This window comes from Hemicordylus capensis, chromosome 4 (genome assembly GCF_027244095.1).
Source record: "Hemicordylus capensis ecotype Gifberg chromosome 4, rHemCap1.1.pri, whole genome shotgun sequence".
NCBI classification, from domain to species: domain Eukaryota; kingdom Metazoa; phylum Chordata; class Lepidosauria; order Squamata; family Cordylidae; genus Hemicordylus; species Hemicordylus capensis.
In genome coordinates, this window is record NC_069660.1 from 316,490,836 (window position 1) to 316,510,455 (window position 19,620).

The 19,620-nt window shown below is 46.9% G+C and overlaps 1 protein-coding gene across 13 annotated transcripts in view; it reads left to right on the forward strand.

Moving 5' to 3' along the window:
• ADGRB1 (adhesion G protein-coupled receptor B1) overlaps positions 1–19,620 on the forward strand; it is a 464,876-nt gene that overhangs the window by 69,781 nt on the left and 375,475 nt on the right. Inside the window, exons 1-3 of one of the 13 annotated variants that reach the window (XM_053246400.1) lie at positions 8,111–8,265; positions 11,410–11,538; positions 14,118–14,242. The exons of the other annotated variants lie outside the window; for them this stretch is intronic. The gene's annotated coding sequence lies outside the window, so the exon portion shown is untranslated. Of the gene's footprint in view, positions 1–8,110; positions 8,266–11,409; positions 11,539–14,117; positions 14,243–19,620 lie in introns of those variants that run through there. 13 annotated transcript variants of the gene reach the window in all.

The following is a 19,620-nucleotide window of genomic DNA, read 5'->3' on the forward strand; positions in this document are numbered from 1 at the left end:
CAGAGAATTCCACAAGTGGATCATGCGTTGTATGAAAAAGTACTTCCATTTGCTGGTCCTAAATTTCCTGGCAATCAATTTCAAGGAATGACCCTTGATTCTAGTGTTATGGGAGAGGGAGAAGAATTTCTCTCTATCTACTTTCTCCACACCATGCATGATTTTATAGACCTCTATCAAGTCTCCCTGCAGTCATCTTTTTTCTAAACTAAAAAGCCCCAGGTGCAGTGGTTAGAGTGTTGGACTAGGACCGGGGAGACCTGAGTTCAAATCCCCATTTAACCATGAAACTCTGGTCCAGAGACTCTGGGCCAGTCACATACCTCTCAGCCTAACCTACCTCACAGGGTTGTTGTGAGGACAAACATAACCATCTACACCTCTCTGGGCTCTTTGGAGGAAGAGCGGGATATAAAAGTAAGAAATAAATTTTAAAAAGTAGTGGCATAATTGCCCCCTGATGAAGTAATGCAGACATCATGTGAGAGGAGTGTGATCCTCTGAGAAGTGCTGGCCATTCTGCCTTCCAGGGCAGCCTCTGATGCAAACCTGGCTCTTCCTTCCCAGGTGATTTCTGCATTTTTATGTCACCATAGCAGTGTGCAGTGGAGCCAAGGGGGAGCTGGCAGCCACGCCACTTTCAATAATCGAGGAAGGAATCCTTTCTTTTTTGATGTGATCACCTACAGGGGAGGCTTCTGCATCACAACCTTCACCCCGAGATCTTTCATGTCTTCATTGTATAGCGAGGCAGAGTAAATGTTTGCTTTTATTACAGTGATGCCCCTTTCACTAAACAAGAGGCTGAATCACAGTTATTTAGACAGAGCAATGAATAGTTGAGGCACTGCCAGGATGACTCAGCAGGGTACAGTTTCTGCTGGCGACAAAGAGCTCTGCCTGAGCCTCTGAATCTCAAAGTCTCCACGCTCTGAAATGCAGCAGGAGAAGCCTTCCACGTGGAATATTTTTGGAACCAGTTTGGAAACTGGTTCCAAAAGGGGTGAGGAAGGATAGTTTTCCTCCTGCCTTGGCTTAGGAGACAGTTGCAGATCTCTAGCCTGCAAAAGCATGGGTGAAAATGAGGAATGTAGGGTCCTAGGAAGCAGGCTTCTACCGAAACAGACCCTTGGTCCACCTATCTCAGTGTTGTCTACACAGATTGGCAGCGGCTCCTCCAAGCTTGCAGGCAGGAGTCTCTTTCAGCCCTTCTCCACTGAGGACGTTCCACTGAGTTTAGGGGACAGAGCCACCCCAACTCTTTCACTAGGGGATAGTTTGGGGATGGTGGGGATAACAATTGTGAAGGCACTTCCCAGCTGCTTCAGTTGGCAACTGCCACTCCCCCCCCCACCAAATAAAAAATGCCCTGGGGCAAAGCTATGGGCCAGTTCTGATTAAACACCTGCCAGCACACTTAAGGTTTGGGTCATGCCAGAAGTACGTCCGCCATGATGTTGGTGAAGAAAATCCCAATGTGTTCTCAGGACAACCTTCTAGTACTACCATGTGAAGAGATGGTTCATCTGACTTGCTTCTCTACATGTGCTCCAAATACTTCTTTAAATAGGTATTTAGAGTGTGTGTAGAGGGGGGATTCAGATGAACAGCCCCCACAGGTGAAAAGGGGATGGCCCGAGAGGACTTCAGGACATTCTGTGCAGATGTCACAGTGGGCACACTCTCCGCCAGAGGTGTAGCCACCATTGGATGAGTGGGGACAAATGTCTCTGGGAGGCCAGGGTCTAGACAGCCCCAGGGCACCTCCTCACTCCCTCTTGCACCAATGGCTATATGGCCATTGAGCACTTTGTCCACTGCCTGGGTTTTCTTTCTCTCTCTCACTCTGAGCGTGTGAGAGAAAGCACCGTGTTGGCAAACAAAGTGCTCCTGGCTGGAATTCAGATGCACAACCCTTCCATGTGATAAAGGGCTGCCCACATCAGGACATCCTCTGCTGAGGTCATGGTGGGCATGCTCTTGGTGGGACCCTGTGCCTCTCAGGTGTGATGATAACTGTTGTGACTAGCAGATTTAAGCCCAGACTTCATCTCAAGGCAAGCCCATGCGAGGGAAAGAAAAATGCTGATTCATTCCCTCCATGTTTGCTCACCAAAGACTATTCCTTTAAAACTTAATCATTTCTTGGTAATCACTGCCACCATGCCCACTTTTAACAGCATTTAATCCCTCCCTAGTGTGGGCGAAATTCCAGGGAAACTCTCCTTCGTTTACCAATGGAAAAATACAGAAAACCTTCCATGTACAATATACACATGAAGGGCAAACTTAGTAGGTTGCTGAACAATTAACATTGAGGCATGTTTGCACAGAGTCAAACCCCTTTTTCCTGAGTTAAAAATCCGCTCAGAGGCAGGTATAATATAAAGGACAAAAAGAGAATAACTTTATTCAAAATTCTCCAGACTGCTTCAGTCTGAGGCTTTCTCAGCTTCTAGTTACAGGTAAAAAGAAATACTCAGTACTTTACAAGATTACTTCCAAAGAGCACTCCAGCTGGTATTTGGAGTGGCACACTTTAAAAATCATGGTTAACCAGTTGCAAAGATAATTCAAAAAGCACCCCCAGTTGCAAGGAACCTTTAAAAGCCCCTTTACATGGTACAGGGACTTCTACAGCCCCCTGGTTGGATAAAAATGGCTCAGGCTGGGGTTTCTTAGAAGCTTACATTACAAATAAAACACAATAGACCAGCTGTAAGGATTTACATAGCACCAAAATAAAGTAATCTAATGCAGGTTAACACATGGTTCCCTGGCTAAGCAAGTGCGCTGGGCATCCTAGAGAGACTCCTGAGCCCGGGAGGATGCTTGCAGCCTCCCAGTCAGGTGTTTACTTGTGTGTCACCACAAACTGCAGCAACACATGAGCAACCAAATGAGGTAAACAGAGCTCTTGCTCTATTAACCTCATTTAAGGGGAGCGAGGATTAGGTGGGCTAGCCGTCTTGAGAGCACTGGGTTCGCTTGCAAGCCTGGTGGTTCCCACAATCCCTGGAAAGAGGGCTAAGCTCCCTTGGCCCGCTTTCCAGTTATTGTGGGAATAGTCTCATTATCTATCTATCTATCTATCTATCTATCTATCTATCTATCTATCTATCATATTTCTATACCTCCTGATATAGACATCTCTAGGCGGTGTACAAAGTTAAAAACATAGAGAATGTAAAACAATCTCTCTATCTTGTGCCTTCTCCATTTAGGAGGTTGGCTGCCAGCAAAAGCCATTGATTGCGGACCTTAGAATTGTGTATGATTTCTTCTGTGTCCATTTCTACCCATTCTTTCAGGTAATCCATCCATCCATCCATCCATCCATCCATCCATCCATCCATCATTCATCCCTTCCTCCTCCTTCCTCTTGATAGGAACATAGGGACATAAGAAGCTGCCATATACTGAGTCAGACCATTGGTCTATCTAGCTCAGTATTGTCTTAACAGACTGGCAGTGACTTCTTCAAGGTTGCAGGCAGGAATCTCTCTCAGCCCTATCTTGGAGATGCTGCCAGGGAGGGGACTTGGAACCTTCTGCTCTTCCCAAAGTGGCGGCTCCATCCTCTGAGGGGAATCTCTTCCAGTGCTCACACTTCTAGTCTCCCTTTCATATACAACCAAGGTGGACCCTGCTTAGCTAAGGCAACAAGTCATGCTTGCTACCGCAAGACCAGCTCTCCGCTCCTTGATCTTTTCCCTGCTAGCTTTCCTTCTAGCATTAGTTGTGGCATTTGATATTTTACTCCTCTGAGGATATGTCCACAATACTCCAGTTTGCGTCACTTTATTGTCTGTATTATTTGTTTACCCCTGCAAATTGAGCAGAGGCACCTTTTAAAGTGGTGATTCTCTAAGATTTAGCTGGGGGAGAGCAACTGGCCCTATCCAGCCCCAGCACAGCATCCCTCCTGTGGCTGTTGCTAGTGTCTGCCCTATGTTTCTTTTTAGATTGTGAGCCCTTTAGGGACAGGGATGCATCTTATTTTTGTATTTTTTATATTTTTATGTAAACCGCTTTGAGAATTTTTTTGAAGAGTGGTATATAAATATCAGAAGTAGTAGTAGTCGTAGTATGTGTTTTTGCTTTTCAAAGTACTTCATTTGTTGTTCTACTGATCCATTTAATCTTGAGTATACTTCTGAGACACCACATCTCAAAGGCTTCCAGTTTTTTCTGTGTTTCTTTCATGATGGTCCAGGTTTCACAACTATACAGGAGAAGAGACCAGATGTAGCATTTCATCAATCTGATTCTGAGTTGCAAATCTAGTTTATTTTTTGCAGAGGAAGATCTTAATTTGGTTAAATTATGTTCTTGCTTGTCCTATTCAGCTTCAGATTTCTTTTGTTTGGTCATTATTAGCCTGAAAGGAGCTGTCGGCAAGCCGAACACCCACATGACCAGGTGTGAAATAGGAGGTGGGTGCACATCCTTCTACCTGACTTTTATCCTGGGTTTCAAACCAGGGCTACCCAGCGGTGAAGCACCAGGATTCAGAGAGATCCCAGCACTGCCCAGACCAATCCTATCTGGGGTAGACCTGTTCTATTCGGGTAGGACAAGTTGTGTGAACGGCCTATCTTTTAAAGTGTATATTTCAAATATCTTCAGTAGGCACCTGAATGTAACATGAGAAGTGGACTGAAATGAACATTTCAAGTTGAAACTGGGAGCAGGGAAGAAAATATCAGAGCACAGCTCTTGTGATGGACAAAATAGTGTCATTGCTATTTCCACGGGCTTACTGATGATTTCAGCTTCAGGCAAGCCGCCGAGTTGCTTGCAAAATCAACATTTCAAGCTGAAATTTGACACTGATGCAATTTCCTCTGAGCTCTGTATAAATTCTATCAGCTGGTGACCTTCAACCTGCTGTCATTAATTCTTGCAAGTCTCAGGTGGACATTTAAAGCCAGCTACTTCATTTTTCTCCCCACCTCTGAATATGATTTTAAGGCTGAAACCTCTCTGTTCTGTGCTTCAAGGCAGAACTTGTCTCAGGCATTTCCCCCTTCCTTCTCTTCCTCCCCCACTGCTTGTTCTTCTCCACTTTGAAGAATGAGTCAATAATTAACCGAATCAACATCTCCTCCTCCATCCCCCCCTCCTCTGTTCCCCTCATTCAACCTTAACACAAGACTGCACTGTTTCTGGGCCTCAAATGGACCCAGAGCTATTGAAGGCACTTGTTCCTGCCTGAATGCAACTGACAGAGAACCTTTTGTACTCAACCAACCATGATTCAATTGCAAGCCCATTTGGGGGCAATGTGTGAGTGTGTGTGTGTGTGTGTGTGTGTGTGTGTGTGTGTGTGTGTGTCCCACAAGCCAAGTGAATGGTGTTACTGGGTCAGTCTTCTGAAAAGGTCGAACAGAAGGAAATTTCAAGGAGACTCCAAGGGCATGGAATAGATTCTTCAGGCCCTGTTGTATCGTCATGTTTCATACACGTGCTTCGTTTTGTGTATCTTTTCTAGTTTCGTGCTTCTTTCCATATGTCAAGTGTTCTCACAAATGTTCTCAGCAATGCATCAGGAAAGACCAGTGCTCCGTGTGTCTTGGCATACTCAAGGTCCCGGGTTCAACTCCTGGCATATCAAGGGTATGTTGAAACTGTTGAGCATGTTTTGTTAGAATGTGTGTATGATAATGACATTAGAATGTCTGTTTGTCAAACCCCTGTTGACTCCACTTCAGGGGAGGGACAGAGGTTTTTATGTTGCTTATCATCTAACCGGATATTATAAGGAGGTAACAATAAGTATGGCCAAATACCTTGTGGCTGTTACTATTAGAAGAAGACCAATACTAGAGCTGAATCAATAGTATACATTGAAAGGGGTCCAGGTGGTTTTTTGATGTCACTAATCGGTTGGTTATTGTATTTTGGTATGTAGACTAATAAAGGCATATTGATGATGGCGAACTCCTGGCATATCAAGTTAAAGGTTCTTGAGTAAGGAGCCTTGGGGAAGATAGTTGCCTGAGACTCCAGAGGGTTGCTACCAGTCAGCGTAGAGCATGGCTCAGTAGCAGAGCAGGTGGTTTGTAAGCAGAAAGCCCCAATTAGAATCCCTGACATCTCTCTGTATAAGTGGTCTTGGATAAGTGGACTGGGAATGAACTTCTGGCTGCTGGAAAAGTGGCTGCCTGTCAGAGTAGACCAATGGACGGATGGTCTGACTCAGTAGAAGGCAGCTTTATATGTTAAGTATTGATAAGATGGTGCTAAGTATTGAGGAACGTGCACAGAACTGTAGACTGAGACGGAAAAGACCTTCTGAACCGTGTCTCATGATTAGTGAGACCCGGTTTGGGGTGGTGAGTGGGGAGGGAGCCCTAGGCAGCCAGATCGGCTGCCCACATGATTGCTGGTTCCATGATGGAGCCAGTGGGGGCTGTGGGGGGAGCGGGGGCCAATTGGCCCCCGCAAGCTCCAGCATGCCCTGCATGAGCGTGCAGGTCATGCTGGCGAGACCCCCGGAGCTGGGAGGCGGCTTTTCGCCTCCCCTCCAGGGGTCTCCTTGTGAGTAGGTGTGGCGTGAAGCTGTGCCGCAGCTACTCACGATCTTCAAAACCAGGTTTGCGGAGCGCTCGCTCCGTAAACCTGGTTTTAGGGCAGGGGTTCTTGAGCGGGTTACCCTGATGAAGATCAAGAACCCTGCTGGATCAGACCAAAATCTATCTTATCCAGCATCCTGTTTCCATCACTGACTAAATGGCTCCGGGAAGCCTGCAGATATGGCGTGATATCTGCCCTTTCCTCCAGCAACTAGCGTTTACAGGTATATTGTTTCTGGACCTGGAGGCTCCATAGCGCCATCATGATTAGTAGATCATTGGTAGCTGTATCGTCCATGCGTTTAACAAATATTCTAAGCCCGAGGCCACCACTGCATCTTATCGCAGCAGATTCCATCTCTTAGGATCGTGTTGTGTGAAGGACTTTGTCTGGCCCTTCCTGAGTCTACTAGCAATCACTTTCATCAGCTCATCCTAGCCCTGTAAGAAACAGCAGGGACTCTGTCCTTGCATAAAGCCGCCTGAAACCCCGGCCCTGCACGCTGACCTGCTCAAAAGCTCCACCCCTGCCGTCCACCCTTACTTGGTTTGTTTGCAGAGACAAATGCTGTACTCCTGGACAGATTCTTCCCCTGATTGGAAGGCCAGCAGAATGCAAAGCTTCAAGGGGCTGAAGGGTCCTTCTCGAAGCAAAGTGGGCCCCTTTGAAGTGGGGCTGAAGGGGGCCAAGTTGAATCGGGCCATACAGAAACTCCAAAGTGGTCCCCAAAGCACAGAGGGGCTGCTTGGCACAGGTCGACTGCTGTGTGAAGCCCATGCAATCCTGAAAATCCCCAAGTTTGAATTAGTGCAATAGTGGGGTGTTTATGCGTGTCTTGGGGAGGCTGTGTGTGCCGCTGTGTACACCGCCCAGAGATGCAGGTTTGGGGCGGTGCATAAATATCTTAAATACATAAAATAAATAAATAATGCACAGATACCATCTTTTGCTCTACTCAGTGATGCACCGAGGTCATTCTGTGTGCCTGTCTGTCTTTGATACCTAATGGAACCTCCATGTTCAAAGGCAGCGTACCTCTGAATAGCAGCTACTGGGGAACAGACAGTTGGGGGATATCATTTCCCCCCCTGTTTGACTTGCAAAGGATAGAAATGAAACAAACCCATGAGCCCGGGGGGGGGGGGCGGGGGGCGGGCAAAGAAGGAAGCACCTAAATGCAGGTGCTGGTGGGTAGGATTCTCCTTTCTTGTGTCTTGTTTTTTGGACCAAGAACGGCTGGAAGCGACAATGCTAACTCTGGTGCGGAGGAATTTGCAACCTCCCCCCGCCCCCCGCTGACTGCATCTGGGCTTGGCAGGGTTCCGTTGCCATGACAGCCCCCTGACATCACGGGACGCCTCAGCAAATGCTTTTGGCGGATAGGCCCAGAAGCCTCTCGCTTTCTCTCCCTCTCCATCTCTGGGTGGAATTTATAATGACATTTTCCTTGCTCCTGTCTGCGGGTTGCAGAATAAATTTAAGGGACGGGGTGGGGGCGGGGGAGGGGAGGCGCTCTCTTTTTGTCTGAAAGGTCACTTGCTGCAGATTGCACCCTCAGGTGGTTAATTCATCATTTCCATTAAAGGAGCGGCTGTTTGTCTCGCTTTCCGGCGAAGACGGTCCTTGCAGAAATAGTTGACTTTGGCCCTGTCTGGAGGGACTTTCACACCCGTGGCAGCAGATGGGGTGAGTTCTCTCTTAGCCACAGTCAGTGCTGGACTAGATTGGGATTCGGAGCTGATGCTGATACTGCTAACAGGATTGAAGACACTGAAAGTCCTAATGCAAAGAGAAGGGTGGTTCCCTGGCGACAGGGGTACACAACAGGTTCGCCTCAAATTTTGACATAGGAAGCTGCCATATACTGAGTCAGACCCTTGTTCCATCGAGCTCAGGATTGCCTACCCAGACTGGCAGCAGCTTCTCCGTGGTTGCACAGGCAGGAGTCTCTCTGAGCCGTATCCTTGGAGCTGCCACCAATGAGGGAACTTGAAACCTTCTGCATGTGAGCAGGCAGATGCTCTTCACCCATCTGCTAAAGGGAATATCTTACAGTGTTCACACTCAGAGGCACTCTAACGCCTGGATATTGGGGGTCTGGTCCATGACCTCCAAGGTCCAGGGGGGCAACCACCCCAGTCTCCGGCAGCCACCCCATGCCTGCCTCACCAAACATCTGTGGTGGTTTTTTAAAATTACAGCTCACCCCCGGCAGCCACCCCTCGGCTGCGTGGCAGCTGTAATTAAAAAAACACCCTGAGATTTGGCAATGGGCCCCCAAAAGTAGGTTTCAGCGGGTCTCGCATGAGGGAGTGCTCCCGGTGGGTGCCCAAATTATCTAGGTGCACCCCTACTCACACTTGTAGTCTCCCATTCAAATGCAAACCAGGGCAAAGCCTGCTTAGCAAAGGGGACAATTCATGCATGCTACCGCAAGACCAGCTCTCCTCCATGACATCATGCAGAAGTAGGCCCAGAGGTGGCCCAAGGTATTGCACCATCTAGGCAAGGTACTACCAGTGAGGTCTAGCCCCTTTTCAAAATGGACCTTTGCAAGCGCTGAAAGGGGTGTGAGGAGGAGGGGATGTTTCCTTGTGCTTCTTGCAAGCTTGGCCAAGAGTTTGAGGAGAGACACCCTTTGCAAAGCTTGCGAGCGTCAGAGCAGTCCCAAAGAGCTGCTCCATTTGCTGTGGAGGGGTTCATCTTTCTGGCATCCCAATAACCCAGCACCTGAGGTGACCACCACACCTCACCTCATGGAAGGATTCCCCGTAGATTAGGCCCATAGCCAGAAATGTTGTGGTGAGACGTCTTGGAGCAGGGCTCCTCAAACCTGGGTGCCCAGATGTTGTTGGACAGAGTAGCCCAAACCAAAACAGAGATACAGCCGGGTCTCACGATCAGTGAGACCCAGTTTGCGAAGTTGAGCGGGGAGAGCGGGCTAAGCCCACTCTCCCCGCACACGAGCAAGCGGGAGCCCTGGGTGGCCGGATCGGCCACCCACACTATTGCCGGCTCCGTGATGGAGCCGGTGGGGGCTGGAGAGTTTGGGGGACACGCGGCCCCCAGAAGCTCCAGTATGCCCTGCACGAGCGCGCAGGGCATACTGGAGAGACGCCCCTGAGCCAGGAGGCAGCTTTTCACAAGGTCTCCTCATGAGTAGGCACAGTGTGGAGCCGCACCATGGCTACTCATGATCTTGAAGAACAGGTTTAGGGGCGGGCTACTTGAGCGAGTTACCCGCTCTAGAACCACCGGTCTCGCAACCGAGCCTGGTGGTTCTCACGATTGCAGAAAATTGGGCTAGCAGAGGCTAGCGCGATTTTCTGCAATCGTGAGAATAGCCTCATAGTGTAATATGTTTAATATCCATTTTGCAGCATAGCAAATCAAAGGCCTAATTCTTGCCAATGAGACATCACATGATCCGCTTTAAGCATGCCAATTTAAAATGCTTGTAATATAAGATGTCATTTGGCCCTGAATTCAATGGGTTGGCTGCCATTTCGCCCCAGAAGCCCACTCAGAATAATGCTATGTCATGACATAGGGTTGTGCCCAGAGCATTCTGGGAAGGAGGAGAATAGGAATGAGTGGGGGCCTCAAAGAGTTAGTATCACAAAGGAAACAAAATGAGTGGTGCTACCAAGTGGTAAAAGTTGTAAAGTTGCACCGTCAATGCGGTGTTGACTCCTGGTGCGCCCACAGAGCCCTGTGGTTGTCTTTGGTAGAATCCAAGAGGGGTTTGCCATGGCCTCCTCCCATGCAGTGTGAGATGATGCCTTTCAGCATCTTCCTAAATCGCTGCCACCCAATATAGGTGTTTCCCATAGTCTGGAAAACGTACCAGTGGGGATTCAAAGCAGCAACCTCTTGCTCCCTAGGCAAGTTATTTCTCTGCTGAGCCATTAGGTGGCACACCAAGTGGTAAGCAGCCCCTCAAACATTTGAGAAATGTCTCCGGCCTCCAGCACATCATGGGCCCAGTTTTGTGCCCTCCCGCACCCCCAGTTTTTTGCTTCAGCACCACTAGGCAGAACAGGGTCTTCCTGCTGGTAGCATTATTTCCAAGGAAAGCATCTTGACCTAAATGTCTCCAGGATGAGTCCCACAAGTGCACCAGGAAACAATGTTGCTGTCGGGTGGGCCACAAAGTGTTTCCGTTGTTGGCAGGAGTTTGCAGGTGCAACGGCAATTCTGCCCTCTCTGCAGCCCTCTTTGAGGGCTCAGGCATTCCAGGGGCTGTGTCTAGCTGGCACAGCAGTGCAGGGCGTGTGCCTAGAGAGCATGCACCCTTCCACGCGTTCAGGCTGCAAAGCCCCAACATGGCTAGTATTTATCTCTTGCCTTTGCTCTCTTTGCTGCATGAGGTCTCGGCTTCAGCAACCTTGCCTTGAAGCTCACTCCTTGTACTGTTGGACAGCTCCAGTGCCTTACTGGAAAGGTGGAGAATCCAAACCCCACATCTCCAGTACTGATGGGGAGAGGAGCATGCAGGGCAGGAGAAAAGTTTAGAGAATTTAAAGGGAAGAAAAAGTTTTGATAAGGCCAGTAAGATTTCTTGGGCAGAGGGCATTCCCTGCATCGCTGTTCTCCAGTTCTGAAGACGTTCTCAAGTTCAATTCAGATTTGCCTTCTGCTCTATTAATATTATCCTTTTTAGCCAATCAATCAGATTTCTCTCTCTGGCTGATGCCCTAGAGATTTTGTTTGATAGAAGTCTCCCTATTAGATTCCTTTCTCAGCATGAGATTGTATATCAATTGGCAAGTTAAATTTGACACTACCTTATGGACACTGGATACTATATATGCTCCCCTGGATTTTTAGGGAGAAGGAAAATGAGACAGCCATAAACTACTGAGAACTTGCGGTAATAACCCATTAGCAAGCATTCTAGCTGTACAGTGGCCCACTCATTTACATGGACACTTTCAACGTATCCCTACAGCTTTACAGGTGAGTTTTGCCTTCTTTGTCTCTGGTTTAACAGGAATTGTATATTTAAACCAATTTCGTTCTGCTGGGTAAGCTTATTAGAGCTAAATTGGCTTAAATTGCAGCTTAATTTGCAACAGCAACTACAAGCTTGGGATGTGTTTTCAATACTAGACCTGAATTCTGGAACATGGAGTCTAGATATACAATAGCCTTTTACAACATTCTCGCTGTCATGCACAAAAAAAGCCCAGTCTAGGATCACACTTTGAACCAAAGGTGAGCTTATGCAAATTAAGCCACATAGCTATACAAATAGGCCAAGGTGAGGCTGATTAAGGCAGGCAGCAACAACCTGGCTCTGTGGTCAGAGAAAACTGCATTTGTTTCTGTGGCTGAAGACAGAGGCATGGAAAGGGAACATTTCATTTTCCACTTTATGGTTTTAATGCAGAGGTTCTGAAATGTGGGTCCCCAGTTGTTGCTGTACAGCAATGGCCTTTGGACATCATGGCAGGGGATTATGGGGGTTGTAGTCCAGCAACATCTGGAGACTCACATTTGAGAAGCCTTATTTTAATGTGTTGTTGTTGGGTTCTTAATTTTTTAATTGTTGGGTTTTTCTGTTTTCATCGCTGCTTTCATTCCTTTTCATTGCCCCCATTCTTTGGTTTTTGACAGAGGATGCAGCATTGTCATGGGAGAGTGTGGGTAAAAAATTAAAAAAAGAAGGCCAAGGGCCAAAAAACATGATTCATGTCATGCCTAGTTTGGCCTTTTATTAGCCACTGTTGGCATCGGGAGGCTTCTGCGTAAATACAGATCAAACTGGCCAGCTCCCCTTTTTGGCTAGAGGCTTCCAGCATCCGTCTTGTTCTGCTGTTCTTAAGGTTTTTTCTCAGCGAAAGTATTTGCAGTGAAGGGACTGGTTGTATAACCCAGGCATCCACCCCCCATAAAAAATTCCTTGGGGTGTGGTGTTTATCTATACAATCTACTAATATTATTTATGTAGTGCACTTAGGAACATAAGAACATAGGAAGCTGCCATATACTGAGTCAGACCATTGGTCCATCAATCTCAGTATTGTCTTCACAGACTGGCAGAGGCTTCTCCCAGGTTGCAGGCAGGAATCTCTCTCAGCCCTATCTTGGAGATGCTGCCAGGGAGGGAACTTGAAGTTGGAACTTAGATGCTCTTCCCAGAGCGGCTGCATCTGGCCCCATTTTTGAGCTAAATCATGCCCCACTCATCTGACATCAGACAGACTAAATGCTCCCTGCATCTGATGTCAGACCCAGGGGGCAGGGCTAGGGGGCATGGCAGCGGCCGAATCCGGGCCACTGCTGGCCTCCCTCTGCTCCTGCTTCTTGTACTCGCCCAAACTTATTTGTTGCACAAGTGCTTTGTTAGCCTGGATGTCAGCCCCTGTGCTTGTTTTTAGGACTAGTTCAAAGTTGCAGAAACAGCAGGCATGTGGCTAAGGGAGAGTGGGTTTGTGTTTGCCCTTCTTGTCACGGCCCCCTCGTGCCCACCATCCATGCCCCTTGCATATGACATCACATGCCCAGCATTCAGAAGAGCCCAATGTGGCCATCTGGGATCCCTTTCCCAGTGGGCTTCATTATCGGGTGGGTGTTTTCTTCTTTCTCTCCCTTATTCAGAATGAAGAAAAAATCCCGCCGACAAGGAAGCCGGCTGGGAATGAGGCCGACTGGAGCTCGGGGGGGGGGGGAGGGACAAGGGGCAAGGCAGATGGCTCCCAGGAGCTGGCAGTTCATGTTCTTTGAACCCTTCTGCCCTATTAGAGCTCCACCCCTGCAAAACAGCGTATAAGGCTGTCGCTTGGTCAAAGACATCGGAGTCTATTAACCAACTGATGAATTTGATCAGTACATTTGTGTATAAACATGCTAACTGAGCACCTTTTAAAGTGGTGGTGCTCTTATATTTAGCAGGGGGTGAGCAACTGGCCCTCTCCATCCCCAGCACAACTTCCTTCCAGTGGCCTGTTGCTGGTGTCTGCCTTATGTTTCTTTTTAGACTGTGTGAGCCCTTTGGGGACAGGGGACCAATTATTCTTTCTTATTCTTTTTTTGTGTAGACCACTTTGAGAACTTTGGTTGAAGAGCGGTATATAAATACTTGTAGTCGTCGTGATAGTAGTGGTAGTAGTCATGATTGTTCTGAAGAAGGCAATACTGCACTGGATTCTTCCTGGTTCCGCACTGGACTCTTCAGCACTGGTTGTCCCACAACTGTTCAAAAGAGCTGTGCTTAATTTGTAGATTAGAATGGTGTGTGTGTGTGTGTGAGAGAGAGAGAGAGAGAGAGAGAGAGTTTAGAGCATTTGGATGCTGCATACTGTGGTAGCCATTCTTTCTCAAATCTGGGCCTCCAGATGCCATTGGACTCCACTAGCCTCCAGCCATCATGGCTAGGGATGGCAGGAGTTGTGGTCCAACATCATCTGGGGGCCCAATGGGCTGGGAACCTCTGCTTTAATTCCAGAGATGTGGGGAATGGTTGTGGTTCCTCTGTGGTGAGGGGAAACTCGCATGACTTTCCTCTTTTCTTTATCGTTACATCAAATGCTCAGGAACTGTGTCTTGGTTTTAAGAAGAGCTTCCAAGGTCCAAGTCTGGAATAAATTAAGCCTCCTGACTCATCGTGGTAAATCTGAACCCCGGATGGCTGAAAATATCATTTTGGATCTTCAGAAGGGTGGGTATCCAGCGGCAAATTAGCCATGGTAAATTGAGCAAGAAAAATCTGCAATTAGGTTGGGTGGGTTTGCAAATTTATGGGTTAAAAGGGCTAGGAGAAGGAGAGTCCTGCTGATGCTACCAAACGGATGCGTCTTGTACATCTATTGAAGCCCAAATCCATTTAATTGGGTTGTGAATTGGGCTGAAAGTCGAATAACCCAATGCTTATGATCATTTCCCCCCACAAAAATATGACCTGAGGAGACATCCACAAATGGAAAGAGAGAACAGACTAAATAAGGAATCGGGCAGCAGCCGGGGGGGTCACTCCAGGGCACTGTTCCTGGATATGATTAAACAGACTGATGATAAGTGAATAAGTAATAATTTAATCTCACAAGGGACTCGGGGGAGTTTGCATGAGGCTCCTGTGGTTGGCAGGTTTTTTCATGTGTGACCAAATGACCTCTGATTTTCATTCCATCTGCACCTATTAGGCAAGGTCGTTTTTTACCCAACAGCACTGTAGTGAAAAATGCATACAGCTATTCCATAGGGGAGGGAGAGAAGAAGATGCTGTTGCTTCTCTATAGGAGAAGGCGACTTCCTATCTCACTGCTGCAGTTTGTGGGCCTTTGCAGCCTAATTCTCTAGGCTATGCAGCACTGGTGGATGTTTCCTTCCAAAACCAGGGCTTAATTACTGCAATATATTGTATGTATATAATATATTGTATAAGGGGCTTAGACAAATTCATGGAGGTCAGGTCTATCAATGGCTACTAGTCTGGTGGATATATGGCTCATCAGTAGTGAAGAACTTTCACTGGCTTTTTATTTTTTTCTAGGTACAAATCAAGGTACTGGTGTTGACTTGTAAAACCTTATCTGGCTTGAGACTAGCAAATAAAACCCAATTTAAACCTGCCCACTAATCAGTAACTTCATCAGGGAACTTCATCTGAGTGCCCTTGTCTTCAGGAGTTAAATGGGTGGTAACCAACTGGTAGGGCCTTCTCAGTGGTGGTACCCCGATTCTGGAATGTTCTCCTCAGACACTCGCCTAGTGCCTTCTGTATTAGCTTTTACTAGACGATTTTATTCCCCTGAGCTTTAGTGGACAGTATTTTATTGCAGAGATTTGAAAAGTATCCTGTGGCTGATGAAGCAGGCTCTAATGCCCAAAGTGTATGCTGCAAAATTTCTGTTAAAGACAAACACATATATTGCAGCATATGATTTTGTGCGCTAAGGGCCACTTCATCAGCTGGTGTGTGTGCGCGCGTGTGCGCACATGCTGGTAGGTTTTATTGTTGGTCTGGTCTCCACTTCTGACTGCTGTAGATGTATTTGTAGTTAACCCACTTTCTACATGGAAAGTACCCTAATGGAATTGCCTTGCTGAGCATGTGTGTGTCTGCATGTGTGTCCCCCTTCCAACAACTTCGGAATGCCTGGACTTTTGTACCAAATTTGATACAGCAGTTGCGACACATAGGGACACCTGAACAGCATAGTTTGTGATGATGTCATGCACCCTGATCCAAGATGGCAGCCACAAGGAAAGTAGGAAGCTTAGTTCTTACCAGAACTGCTTGTATTTGTTCTGAACAGATTGTTTTTCGTTCTTCCTGTTAGTTGTCTTGGAAGTTTCTATAGAATGGTGGCGTGGAAATGCTTCAAATAAATAACAAAATAATGTATTAAAATGGTGACAAATTAGGCTGTGGGAAGCTCAGGGGGTCTATTGGATTTGGCCAGCTTTGATCTCCTTTATCCCAAAGCAAAGTGGTGTCTGAGGGTGTGAAATGCTGTCACAAATAAGTAAATCAGGCCAAACTTGGGCCTCTTGAAATTTCACTTTGGCCCACCCCAACCCTCACCACTTACTCCTCCAATGACTTACCAGGACCAGCAGCGGCCAGGAGAAAGGTCTCTAGCTTTCCTCTCTGCTCCCTGCCATGAGAAAGCAAGCACCCACCTTTCATGTCTTGATTTTTAAAATAATTTGGTTTTCTTTTTCTTTTTTTAATTTCCCCATGAAGTCCTGGGAAATGGTTCAGGTGCTCCTGGGGATTTGTAGTCTTTTCTGAGGCTGCAGCAATGACAGTTGTATAAGAATACGTTAGCTACGTATACATTGCCATCAGTGAATTATGAATATACTGCCATCAGTGTATCTGTCATGTTGTGAAGGAACATAAGGTCGTTGGGGGCGGGGAAGGTCCTTGCTCTGAGATGCTTATAGTCTAGCAGGGGAGACAACAGAAAGAGGAAAGGAATGGCAGAGGAGCAAAAGTAAGAAGGGATGATGCAGCCTCCATGTACTGAATCGTCCTTTCAGTGGTGGATGGCGGCCAAAGGGGTAAGCATAGGCTTCATTAATTTTGAGGAGGTATTTGATAGAAGAGCAAGGTAGCAGCATGTAGAACAGGAGTGGCCAGCCAGAGACTCTCAAGTTGTTGGTTGGACTACAACCTCCTTCATCTCCAACTACAATAAACTGTAGTTGAGTATGTTGGGAGTTATAGTCCAATAGCATTCGGAGAACCTCAGGTTGGCTACATGTACATGTTCTGCAAGGAGGTTCCAGGCATGAGGGGCAACAAAGGCAGGGGGAAATAGATCTATTTATGCACACAGTGCAAAATTATTCCCTGCCATTTGGTAATGTCCACCGGCTTAGATGACTTTCAGAAGGGATTGGATGACTTCATGGAGGATAAGTCATAAGAACATAAGAGCAGCCCTGCTGGATCAGGCCCAAGGCCTAGCTAGCCCAGCATCCTGTTTCACACAGTGGCCCACCAGATGCCATTGGAAGCCTACAGACAGGAGTTGAGGTCATGCCCTCCCTCCTGCTGTTCTTCCCCTGCAACTGGTACTCGGAGGGATCCTGCCTCTGAGGCTGGAGGTGGCCAAAGCCCTCCAACTAGTAGCTGATGATAGACCTCTCCTCCATGAAGTGATCCAAACCCCTCTTAAAGCCTTCCAGGTTTTTGGCTGTCACCACATCTCTTGGCAGAGAATTCTATAAGTCTATCAATGAATGGCTACTAGTCATAATATCTGTGTGGAACCTCCATATTCAGAGGCAGCATGCCACTGAAAAGCATGACAAGGATAACAGTGAGGAGAGCTATTGCTTTCATGCCCAGTTTCTGGGTTTCCTAGAGGCATTTAGCCGCTGTGAGAAGCAGAATGCTGGTCTAGATGACCTTTTGCCTGATTCAGAGGAGCTATGCTTATGTTCTTCACAGCAGGGTTGATACTTGAGGCAACCAAAGTGCTTGTGACCCGAATGCACATCTAGATGGATCATGGTTCTCACCCACTAGGAAACTTGCATTTCTGGCCTGTCCCCAGTGGGAATTGATCAGTGTGTGGTGTCATATATAAGTTGTCCCTTACTCCAGCCAGTGACCTTCTCTTGGGGCAACAAAAGCAGAGATGCCAAGATCCAATTCCGCTTTGGAGGAGAGTCTGTTCACAACTCTCTGACCCCTTCCTTTTCTCTGAAAGAGTCCATCTGGGATTTGGGGCACCACCAGCTTTTGGCAGAAAGAAGCCTCCAGCCCAGAAGAAAAAAGTTCATCTATTCATTGATTTAGGGAATAATTGAAGGTTATTAAGCAGTTAATTAATAAGGATTAGGTGGGAGGGCTGAATAGCCTGGCAAGAGAAGCAGGACTATGCATTAGAAAGGGTTGTGTGAATGAATAGAAGAGGAAGCAAAGAAGTCAAGTTGATTAGAACAGCAACAACAGGAAAGCGAAAACACAGACTCTCTTTGGAAGGGAGGAATCCCCCTCCCCTTTCTTGCCTTTCTTTCCCCCCTTCTCATTAAAGGAATTTCTGTTTTGCTGTCCAATAAATAGGCACCGGCATTGAACATTTTGAACAATGATGCATCTGAAGACCAAGAAAAGCAGAGAAAATATTTCTAAGAATGAAATTAATGACGTAGAAAACCCTGCTAAATAATTTCACTCGTCTTATGGAAACTTATTTTGCATCTATCAAAAATATTTTTCAGTGAAAGCATTTGTTGTGAAGGGACTGGTTGTATAACCCAGCCACCCTCCCCCCACCAAAAAAATTCCTTGGGGTGGGGTATTCATTCATCTATACAATCTACTAATATTATTTATGTGCTGCACTTGTGATTTGTAAAATGTTTTGGAGTCCCTAGATGAATAAAGCATAAAGCATCTTGTTCCATGTATTGCATGAGTACAAGACTGTTGTGCTAGCTGGTTGCACCAGAGCAGGCGCTCACATTCCAGACTCATGTGGCTCTGGTCTAGCGCATCAAACAGCACACGTAGGAGGGTTAACTACGTAGCAACTATAAGAAAACCCCCAAACCCCTGCATCCACTAAAAAACCCTCTTCCCAGTATATGAAATGTTCATTTAATATATTACCCTTACAGATCATAAAAGCATTGTTCTTAACATCTATATTGGGGAAAAATCATCACAATGGAATATAACCTGATACTATACTCCTACTCCTATTTATATAACACGCTTACTATAATATTAAAGCTAAAGTATGCTGTCAAGTCGGTGTCGAATCCTGGCGACCACAGAGCCCTGTGGTTGTCTTTGGTAGAATACAGGAGGGGTTTCCCATTGCCTCCTCCCGCGCAGTATGTGATGATGCTTTTCAGCATCTTCCTATATCACTGTGGCCCTTAACCTCGGCTAAGAGACGGGCTTTGGTGCCGGATTTGATGCCGTGGCACCACCGAGATTCACATGCATCCTGGCAGTTCTCGTGGACAGCTGATCCCAGGCTTGGCTGGGAACATAAAAACTGTGTTTCAAAATGAAGCCAATGAGGTCACAAATTCGAAAAGCCCTCCAATCCAAAGACATTATTCATTAGTTCCACATGAGAGAAGTCTGTATGGTGTGATCTTCATGTGGAGGAAGGAATGTCCCATACACTGTCTGAATTTGTTGAGGATTTTCAGAGGAGATGAAGGACTATAGTGTCAGGTTCTAGTCCATTGTGATGATTCCTCAGGTATTCCTGCCCACCCGCCCACCCCCACCCCCAGGAAAGCATCCATACATTCACCTCTAATTAATTTTGCTTTAGGCAAACTTTAGTGACAACCCTAACAGGGATGTTGGGTTTCTAGCTGGGTCAGTGGATAGGACAAGGGCTCAGTCTGACTGATCAGGGGACAGAACCAGGTGGGTTAGGGCAGGCTTCCCCAAACTGCGGCCCTCCAGATGTTGCTGAACTACAACTCCCAGCATACCCAGCCATAATAAATTGTGGCTAGGGATGCTGGGAGTTGTAGTTCAGCAACATCTGGAGGGCCGCAGTTTGGGGAAGCCTGGGTTAGGGGGCTGAATCTGTGAAACTGACATTTTGGGGG